General features: G+C 47.1%; 1 long non-coding RNA gene across 1 annotated transcript; it reads right to left on the bottom strand.

Moving 5' to 3' along the window:
- Positions 1 to 2,503: 2,503 nt before the first annotated feature.
- LOC132597922 (uncharacterized) lies at positions 2,504 to 5,433 on the bottom strand. The gene is made up of 3 exons (XR_009565428.1): positions 5,326 to 5,433; positions 2,975 to 3,038; positions 2,504 to 2,589 (listed from the first exon to the last, which is right to left on the bottom strand). It is a non-coding gene; the product is annotated as an uncharacterized lncRNA (long non-coding RNA).
- Between the last annotated feature and the right edge of the window lie 4,513 nt (positions 5,434 to 9,946).

The raw sequence follows: 9,946 nt of genomic DNA, 5'->3' as shown, positions 1-9,946 counted from the left end.
GTTCTGGTGGATGAGGCTGGATCTTGTCTTTCTGGTGGGCAGGTCCACGTCTGGTGGTGTGTTTTGGGGTGTCTGTAGACTTATTATGATTTTGGGCAGCCTCTCTGCTAATGGGTGGGGCTGTGTTCCTGTCTTGCTAGTTGTTTGGCATAGGATGTCCAGCACTGTAGCTTGCTGGTCGTTGAGTGAAGCTGGTTGCTGGCGTTGAGATGGAGATCTCTGGGAGATTTTCGCTGTTTGATATTATGTGCAGCTGGGAGGCCTCTTGTGGACCAGTGTCCTGAAGTTGGCTCTCCCACCTCAGAGGCCCAGCACTGACTCCTGGCTGCAGCACCAAAAGCCTTTCATCCACAGTGCTCCTTAATTTGGGATGATTCGTTGTCTATTCATGTATTCCACAGATGCAGGGTACATCAAGTTGATTGTGGAGCTTTAATCCGCTGCTTCTGAGGCTGCTGGGAGAGATTTCCCTTTCTCTTCTTTGTTCTCACAGCTCCCAGGGGCTCAGCTTTGGATTTGGCCCCGCCTGTGCGTGTAGGTCGCCGGAGGGCGTCTGTTCTTTACTCAGACAGGACGGGGTTAAAGGAGCCGCTGAATCGGAGGCTCTGGCTCACTCAGGCCGGGGGGGAGGGAGGGTCACGGAGTGTGGGGCGGGCCTGCGGCGGCAGAGGCCGACGTGACGTTGCACCAGCCTGAGGCGCGCCGTGCGTTCTCCCGGGGGAGTTGTCCCTGGATCCCGGGACCCTGGCAGTGGCGGGCTGCACAGGCTCCCCGGAAGAGGGTGTGGATAGTGACCTGTGTTCACACACAGCCTTCTTGGTGGCGGCAGCAAAGGCCTTAGCGTCTCATGTGTGTCTCTGGGCTCCGCACTTTTAGCCGCGGCTCGCGCCCGTCTCTGGAGCTCTCTCAAGCAGCGTTCTTAATCCCCTCTCCTCGCGCACCAGGAAACTAAGAGGAAGGAAAAGTCTCTTGCCTCTTCTGCAGGTCCAGACTTTTCCCCGGACTCCCTCCCGGCTAGCCGCGGTGCACTAACGCCCTGCAGGCTGTGTTCACGCCGCCAACTCAGTCCTCTCCCGGCGCTCCGACAGAAGCCGGAGCCTCAGCTCCCAGCCCCGCCCGCCCCGGCGGGCGAGCAGACAAGCCTCTCGGCTGGTGAGTGCCCGTCGGCCCGATCCTCTGCGCTGGAATCACTCCGCTTTGCCCTCCGCACCCCTGTTGCTGTGCTCTCCTCCACGGCTCCGAAGCTCCCCCACTCCGCCACCCGAAGTCTCCACCCGCGAAGGGGCTTCCTAGTGTGTGGACACTTTTCCTCCTTCACAGCTCTCTCCCGCTGGTGCAGGACCCGTCCCTATCCTTTTGTCTCTGTTTATTTTTTTCTTTTGCCCTAACCAGGTACGTGGGGGGTTCCTTGCCTTTTGGGAGGTCTGAGGCCTTCTGCCAGCGTTCAGTAGGTGCTCCGTAGGAGTTGTTCCACGCGTAGATGTATTTCTGGTGTATCTGTGGGGAGGAAGGTGATCTCCGCGTCTTACTCTTCCGCCATCTTCCCGGAAGTCCCTTGTTTTCTTAATCAGAAGGTTTGGAACACATTTTCACTCTTCCTGGATATACTTAGGTTCTTTCTTTGTTCAATTCTGATGTATTCTGTTTGATTTTATAATGATCCTTTGCAAAATGGAAAAAAAAAGTTTTTTCTTACTACAATTCAATATAGTCTCATTGCATAGAAATAAAAATGGCCAGGGCTTCCCTGGTGGCGCAGTGGTTGAGAGTCCGCCTGCCGATGCAGGGGACACGGGTTCGTGCCCCGGTCCGGGAAGATCCCACATGCCGCGGAGCGGCTGGGCCCGTGAGCCATGGCCGCTGAGCCTGCGTGTCCGGAGCCTGTGCTCCGCAACGGGAGAGGCCACAGCAGTGAGACGCCCACGTACCGCAAAAAAAAAAAAAAAAAAAAAGGCCAGTTAGCAAAAATAAAAATCCCACCAACACAGAAACAATCAGAGCCTTCATAGGCACACTCATATACCCAAAGAGGCTGAAAAAAAATGACTGATAGATTTGACTACACACAAATTAAAAGTTTCTCCATGTCAACATCCACATAAACAAAGTAAAAAGCAAAAAGCAAACTGACAAAATATTTGCACTAACGTGACAGATAATATGATTAATATCTTAAATATATAATTACTCCTTGCGTTTTAGTCTTGTCTCTCCAGCCAGACTTTGGACTCCTTGAAGGCAAAGAGCAAGTCTTTGGTTTTATAGTGACTCTCATTTCAGGGCTACCTCATCCATCCTTTCCAAACTGAACTGGGTTGATTTGAAGAAGGCTGGATTCAAAGTTCATTTCTAGTTTTGCCTCACAGCATCTCATGCAGAATTGATGTTCAATAAATATTTGTTGAGTGAATGAGTGTGTAGAGAATAAAAAGTCATTTCTTGCCTGTGAAGTGCTGTTGGTATACGTTGGATTTCTGTAACAAATAGAGCTGCGTGTCCCTCTCGACCTCTTTGCCAGCCATCAGCTGCTGAATCTCCTGCTTTCACTGTGTCTCCCCCTCATCCAGGGTGTTGTTTCAAATCTCTCAACTGCGAGAAATCAAAACATTTGTTATGTACCAGGTGCTTTGCCTGCTGATAGGGATATAGAAACAAATACAACGCGCAGATCCTTAAACAACTCTCTATCTTGGGAGGGAAGCTGGGATGCAGCTCAGACAACCTTGATGGGCTTTGGTAAGCATGACGCTGGAAAGATACACAAGGTTAGGAGTGCAAGTCAGCAGGTTGGGTGGATGAATTCGGCCTGTGGCAGGCAGCGGAGATTTATACCTCCCAGCAAACACCTGGACTGAAAAATGGGTTGGGAGGCAGGGCGTGTTCAAAGAAGTGTATATTCAAAGATGACCATATAGGCTCAGGGCAAGGACAAGAATAATAGACAAAGAGAAAAGAAACATAATTTATTGATCACCTGTTATGTCCCCGGCATGTTGCCAGATGCTCCATATGATAGTTAATGATTCTCCCAATGGCTCCTTTGACAAAAGACAAAACTAGAACATTAAGCAACAGGATTAAGGTTCTGTAGCAAAAAAAAAGAGGGCTCAGGGTTCCAACCTAGGTCTGTCTACCCCCAAAGCCCTTACATGTCATTTTGTTGGGGGGACATCTATAGAGGCCTTTTCTCCTTCAGCTCAGATGCATACTGAATGGATGTGGCTACAAGGAGAATTAAAGTTCATTCTGTTGTCTTTTGTTCCAGTAAGAGGGCCCCAGCTGGGGCAGGTGGGATGCGGGCCAGGCAGTACACTTGTAACTCTCTTTGCGGCTTCACATTCAAACTCTTCTTCCTGCAGGGAGGTGACCCGAGTCTCACTGTGGGGCAGGTTCAATCTGGTTTGGGAAGCTCTTCTCCTGGAAGTGCTCAGGGGAACCCGGTATTTAAGGACTCCTCCGAACCACAGTAGCTGCTATTATGACCCTCAATGTGACCCTGGGGCTGCTTGTTTTTTTAGAAATTGGCTGCATTGATTTCTGCCCGATGTTACATGTTGCCTGACTGTCTGAGAGGCACTGAGGCGAGAGAAGACAAGAGCTGATCGAAGACAGAGTGGAGTATTTCTATGTGGCAGCATTAGAGGGGATGCAGAATCTGCCCCAGATATTTCCTCTCTCCTCTGACCTAACACAATGCCTACGGTTCCACTATGAGCGTCAGAGTAAGTTCAGAGCCAGAGGAACCTGTAGAGACACAAACACCTTGGACAGCGGCAGATGAGTCCACTGAGACCCACTGCGAGCAAGCGGCTTCCTGAGGTCACACAGAGAGGTAATGGCAGCTTTTTCAGCCCTGTAGCCCCAATGCCAGGCACTTACAAGTCACTCACTAAATATTTCTGCATTTATTGATTGAGTCTTACACACAGCACTTTCAAAGGAGTAGAATTATGAGGCCACAAAGGGAGAGGAGGAATTCTTAGTAGAGGGAACAGTTGAGGAAAGGTGTCAGAGGTAAGAATACAAAAGGTGTGGTTCAGGAATAGGGAGTGATAAGCAGAGTATAGGGCACACGTAGGGTCTAATGAGAGATGGGGTCCAAACAGATGGATTAGGGCCACATGGTGGGGAACCCTGAATGCCAGAGTGAGACACTGCACCGCTGCCTCTGCTCCATCGTCTAGGACCCCCGGGCCATTTGCTGAGGATGGCATGTATGGCTTGACTTCTATTGAAAGCTGTCATCTTCCTTGATTCCATCATCCATCCCTTCACTTAGCAGATGTTTACTGAATGCCTACCACATGTGAGGTACTGGGCTAGGTTCTGGGGATGCAGTAGAGAATGAGATGAAGCAGGCTCCTGACCTCATAAAGTTTATATTCCCATGGGATATAACACAGCAAACACAAATGAGTGAACAGCTGCATAATTACAGACTGTGCTGCATGCTCTGAAGAAAAGCAGCAGCACGATGTGATAGGTACCAAGTTGAAGGCAGAACGTTAAATATGATGATCAGGGAAGGCCTCTCTGAGGAGGTGACATTTGAACTGAGACCTAAAAAAACGAGATGGAGCCAGCCATGCAGAGCGATGGGATAAGGCTGGTTCAGCTAGACAAAACCGCAAGTATAAGACTCTACAGATAAAAGAATAAGATAAAAGGATCAGAAATGGCCTGGGTAATCTCAGTCATGGGTAAAAAGAATTGGGGGGATCATAGGAAGGAGTCTTGGACACTCTGGACAAATTAAAAACAGGACAGATCCAAACTATAATAACAGAACAAAGTCCCCTCAACATCTAGGTTAAGCTCAGTGGTTCTCAAACTTGAATGAGTATAAGAATCATCCAGAGAGTCTGTTTAAAAAGCACATTCTGGGGCTTCCCTGGTGGCGCAGTGGTTGAGAGTCCGCCTGCCGAGGCAGGGGACGCGGGTTCGTGCCCCGGTCCAGGAAGATCCCATGTGCCGCGGAGCGGCTGGGCCCGTGAGCCATGGCCGCTGAGCCTGCACATCCGGAGCCTGCGCTCTGCAACGGGAAAGGCCACAGCAGTGAGAGGCCCGCGTACAGCAAAAAAAAAAAAAAAAAAAAAAAAAAAAAGCACATTCTGGGGCTACATCCCAAGATATTTAGAAAATTTTTAAACAAACACCTGAGTTGCTTTTGATGCAGGTCATCCTCAGAACACATTTGGAGAACCATTGAATTAAAGAGACAAGAAGGGAGGACACAGAAGGAGCGTGACAGGTGTGGGGTGCCAGGGGAGGGAATGAATCAGAGTGAGGATGTGAGGCTATACCATCAGCATCCTGCTTCCGTACCTTGTTGTGACCTGTTTGTTCTGGCTTCTTCGTACCCAGATTGGCAAGCTGAGTCATGATGACAGCAGCGGATGCTAAAGAGCTCCATTCTGGGAACCCTGGAATCCCTGAGGACAGCAGGATGGAGAATTGTTTTGAGATGGAGGCAAATTATTGCCAATCAGACCCCACTAGTAGTCATCACACCCACATTTCCCTCCACCACGTCCTCTTTGAGATTCAGGTTAAAAGAAAATTCCTGGCTTTCGGGAGGAGAAGGAGTTAAACGTAATGCATTTTCAATGGGCTTGAGGTCCCACTGGACCAGCTGGATGTCCTTGTGAGCACGGCGTGGGCTGCTGAGGGGCTCTTCAAAATAGGGCAAAGTCAGTAGCAAAACAATTGGCCACATCATTCCAAACCCATCTGAGCAAATTACATGGAAAACAAGCAAGAGAGAGTCATTCTGATTTATATAAGTATATGTTGCAGATTTCATTAAGATTAGGCCAGCTTTGCAGTTATCACTTGCTGGGTTGTTTGCCTTGTTCTTGATTTTCATTTGCAAGTGCCCATTAGCCTCATAAAGGACTCCCGGTGGCAGGAAGTAAAGCCAACCCTCTCTAGGACCTAAGCCAAGGAGATGCTTACCTGGGGACACAGCCTAGAAAAGACCTCAAAATAGATCTTCTCCAGGTACCTAAAGGCAAAAGAGTTGCAGACATACCCGTATAAAAGCCTTCTCAAATCAGAGTCTTTCTGAGGGCTCCAGGCAAGACAAAAGACCAGATCACCACCTCTCGGTGCTCCCACTTGCAAACGGGCACCCAGCCAGGGGGACACTCAGAGCCGGTGAATGAGATGATGGTGGCTCTCCATGTCCATTGGGCAGTGATTCAGCAATTCCTTTCAATTATTAGGCCAAAGGGGGCAGACAGGAAGCTAGACATCAGGGATACAAAGACAAAAAAATTAAAATGTTAAAATTCGTTGCCCTAAAGGAATTTGTTCTGACTTAGAGACCGATATATAAACATGATTTCAGATTTGAGAGGAACGAAGAAATTCTAATAATGCTGTACATGGCCAAGAGATTTGGGTTTTATCAAGCAGTCTAGAGGTTTTCAAGTCTTCCAGAAACATCATCTTTTATTTTTTCAAATGGGTCTTATGCAGAGCCTCACACAGTTTTTAGAACGGTCTTTCTAAAATGTCCATCTGACCGTATCATTCCTTGGCGTAGCACAAGGGTCTGCAAACTCTTTCTATAGAAGCTCAGATAGTGTATGTTTTAGATGTTTTAGGCCAGACAGCCTCTGTTGAAACTACTCAACTCTGTCTTTGCAAAACTAATGAAGAGCCAGACACAGCAAGTATATGAATGGCGATAGCTGTGTTCAATAGAACTGCATTTACAAAAACCGGCAGTCTGCCAGACTGGCCCATGGGTTGTCGTTTGTCCACTCCTGCCTTAGAGTCACTCATAGGCTCCTATCTCCTTGGCATGAGACCCCAGACCTTTTCATGATCTGAACTCCAGCCCCCAGTTGACCACTCTGCCTGCCCTCAACCACAGCCTCTGCTCCTGCCAAATGGAACTTTTCCACGTAACTTGGAAACACCATGGCCTTTCACAATGCTATGTCTTCTTACGCACTGTCTACTCTAGCTGAATTGTCTTCCCTTTCATCATCGAGGAAATTCTTATTTCTTCTTCATATTCTAGCACAACTGTTTTCTCGCTGTGGTCTGAGTGTTTGTGCCCCCTCCAAAAGTGGTATGTTGAAATCCTATTGCCCAGTGTGATGGGGGTACTGGGAGATGAGGCCTTTGGGAGGTGATTGGGTCATGAGGGCAGAGCTCTCGTGAATGAGATGCATGTCTTTATTGAAGAGGCCCAGGAGAGTTCCCTTTCTCCCTCTACCACATGATGGTGCAATGAGAAGCCTGCAGCCCAGAAGATTACACTCACCCAACCATGCTGGCACCTTGGTCTTATACTTCCAGCCTCTAGAACCAGAAGAAATAAATTTCTGTTGTTTATAAGCCCCCCAGTCTATGGTATTTAGTTATAGCAGCCGAAACAGTATAAGACACCCCTCAACTCACTTTTTTTGGCAACACCTGATTATTTTGAAATACTGATTGTTTCTATGCCTATCTATTGCAGCAGAGACCACATCCTTATTCTTCTCTGGATCCCAGCTCCCAAGACTAAGGAACGTTTGATAAATGAAACAATTTCATCTCAGGGAAAGCTATAGCACATTCAAAGTTCATGGCAAGTTTGATAGGGGCCAATGTCGTTATCCTGGGAGTCAAATCTGGTGAGTGGGGACCACAGCAGAAATCTCAGGAAGAAGCAATACTTGGAGTCATTTAGGTAGAAGCCAGAGAATTCCAAGCAGCCTGTATTAGAGCAGGCTTCCCTGTTCTGTGGAGACAGATACAATGGTGAGACAGACAGACATGGACAGCTTTTCAGAAGCCCATCAAGTAGGCTGCAGGGAGTGGGGACAGATCGGGATCAAGTTCTAGTACTAGGAGGGACACTGGAGAGTCAATCAGAAGGCAAGACAGAAGGAGGAGATAGAGAAGAGAAAAAGAAAGACACCCCCCCGCCCCCGGCCAGGCTGTGGGAATCAAGGTAGCAAAACTCTAATGCCAGATGCCACTCACTGGTACATTGGAACTCATCACTATTCTATTCTGCTGGCTTGGATACCCCTGAATCTTAGAGTCAGTATTGTTGAGCATCACAGCTGACATTGTCTGGGTCTATGGTCAGATGGCCCTGAAGCTTAGATTTCATAGCCCAGTTGAGGAACCCCAACCCCCCCAAATGGTATAGAGACGAGCCTTCATCAGAGTCGATATTGCCAGAGACATGCCTTTCCTTTCTTTTGACATGGTGCTACCATTTTATCCTGTGAACTGAAGAAAAAGAAAAACAAACCCCACCATAGTCAAGTCCTCGTCACTGAGATTCCTTTTAGCTTTCTTCTTTAACCTTCAATATTCTCTCCATGAATACCTTGTAGAGCCTCCTTCTAAGCTTTTCTGGGTTTGGGGGTTAGAGTTCAGCCTTCCCACACCAAGAACAGACAACAAAGGCTGTCTACCAGGGAGGACTTACACATTCAGCAGCCCAGCTTCTCTTTCCTCTTCTGCATTAAAGACAGAAGGAGCTGCAGAAGCATCGATCTCCGAGTGGTCTGTGGCCAGGAGGTGGAGAGATAAGACTGCTTTGTTGAGGACCCAAGGGAAGGCTGGGCTGTGGCTGCCTGAGTTTTATCAAAAGAAAAATGGTTACAGCACTTCTGTTTTTCTTAATAAATAATGCAAGAAAAAAAAACCTTGTAAGTAAGAATATAAAATTAAATTTGCCAAATATGCTGAGAGTTGGTCCTTGGAGAAACTTTTATCTTTGCTGCATAGTCAAACACATCACCTTGGGGGTACCAGGCAATTACTGTGTGGCATAGATGAAATTTGTTCTTGTGTAGACAGTATTACCTGGCACCAGACACAGGAAACTTCAGTACCTATTTTAGTAAACACAATTCCAAATTTTGAGAGACGACTTCTAGCGGCTCTTCATGGTTGTTGCCAACAGGACCAGTCCAAGTTCCCAAATGGTGGGACTTGTCAAGCCACCTGGGAAGGGGTGAAGTGAAGAGAGCAGGCATCCCCCAGGGTTTTTGATAGATTGACATTTCTCAAATTTTGGTCTGGACAGTTTGTGGAAAAACACTGCCATTCACTAGCATATCCATAAAGACCACAAGGCCAGTTTTGTTTTCCCTAAAATGAAGTTAAGCTATCTTTAGGGAATAATTCATTCTCACGTGTATGTATAAACACATACACACTCGCTTATCCAAAACTGTAATAATTTCATTTGGAAGAATGATATGGCGTAGTCACGGAGCCCCCGCCAATTTCAGGCTGGTGTCAGATACCGTTCAGGGGAAAGTAATGTGGATGTTCAAATATGTTGCATGTTGGAAAAAGAAGGTAAGCCAGACCCATTCCTCTGTTTACTATCTTAGTTCACTATACCTTTGTCAGATGCTAGGTACTGGGTGTCCGCAGAATAAAGACAGCTATCACTCTGCTTGTCAAAACTATGTCTTCCCCGGGAGGGGCCCATCTCCCGTGGGACTGCAGGGGCCTCCTGAAGAGAAGAGCCTGGTCAGCTTGCTGCTCTCTGACAATTCAAGACTTTTACGGTTTAGTTTGAGGCTCTTTTTGAAAAACAAAATTTCTGATCAACTGCTCGCTACAACTGAAGTGTTACTTTGTCAAAATATTTATTCCTTTGTGTGACATGCTGGATTCCCATGGACGTAGCTGATCATTTCTATTGCAAATATTACCTAACTTTACTATAAACTAATAAACTATTTTTACATTAAAAAAAAAAACTATGCCTTCAGTAGATGCTTCATTCCAGATGACCACATGTGATCATTTAAGTACTGTTTTACCATTGGGTACTATAAGTTACTAATGTTCTAGTCTTTAATGGTAACCAGGGCTTCACTGCCTTCAGCGTAGCCAGGTCACATAACCCATTTCAGATTTTCATCCTTGGGAATCCAATGGCTATAACCATTTCTGGTACCACGTATTGTATCCA

This window comes from Globicephala melas, chromosome 10 (genome assembly GCF_963455315.2).
Source record: "Globicephala melas chromosome 10, mGloMel1.2, whole genome shotgun sequence".
Taxonomy (NCBI): Eukaryota; Metazoa; Chordata; class Mammalia; order Artiodactyla; family Delphinidae; genus Globicephala; species Globicephala melas.
The sequence above is the reverse complement of the archived record's forward strand: the minus strand, read 5'-3'. Positions and strand labels throughout refer to the sequence as shown.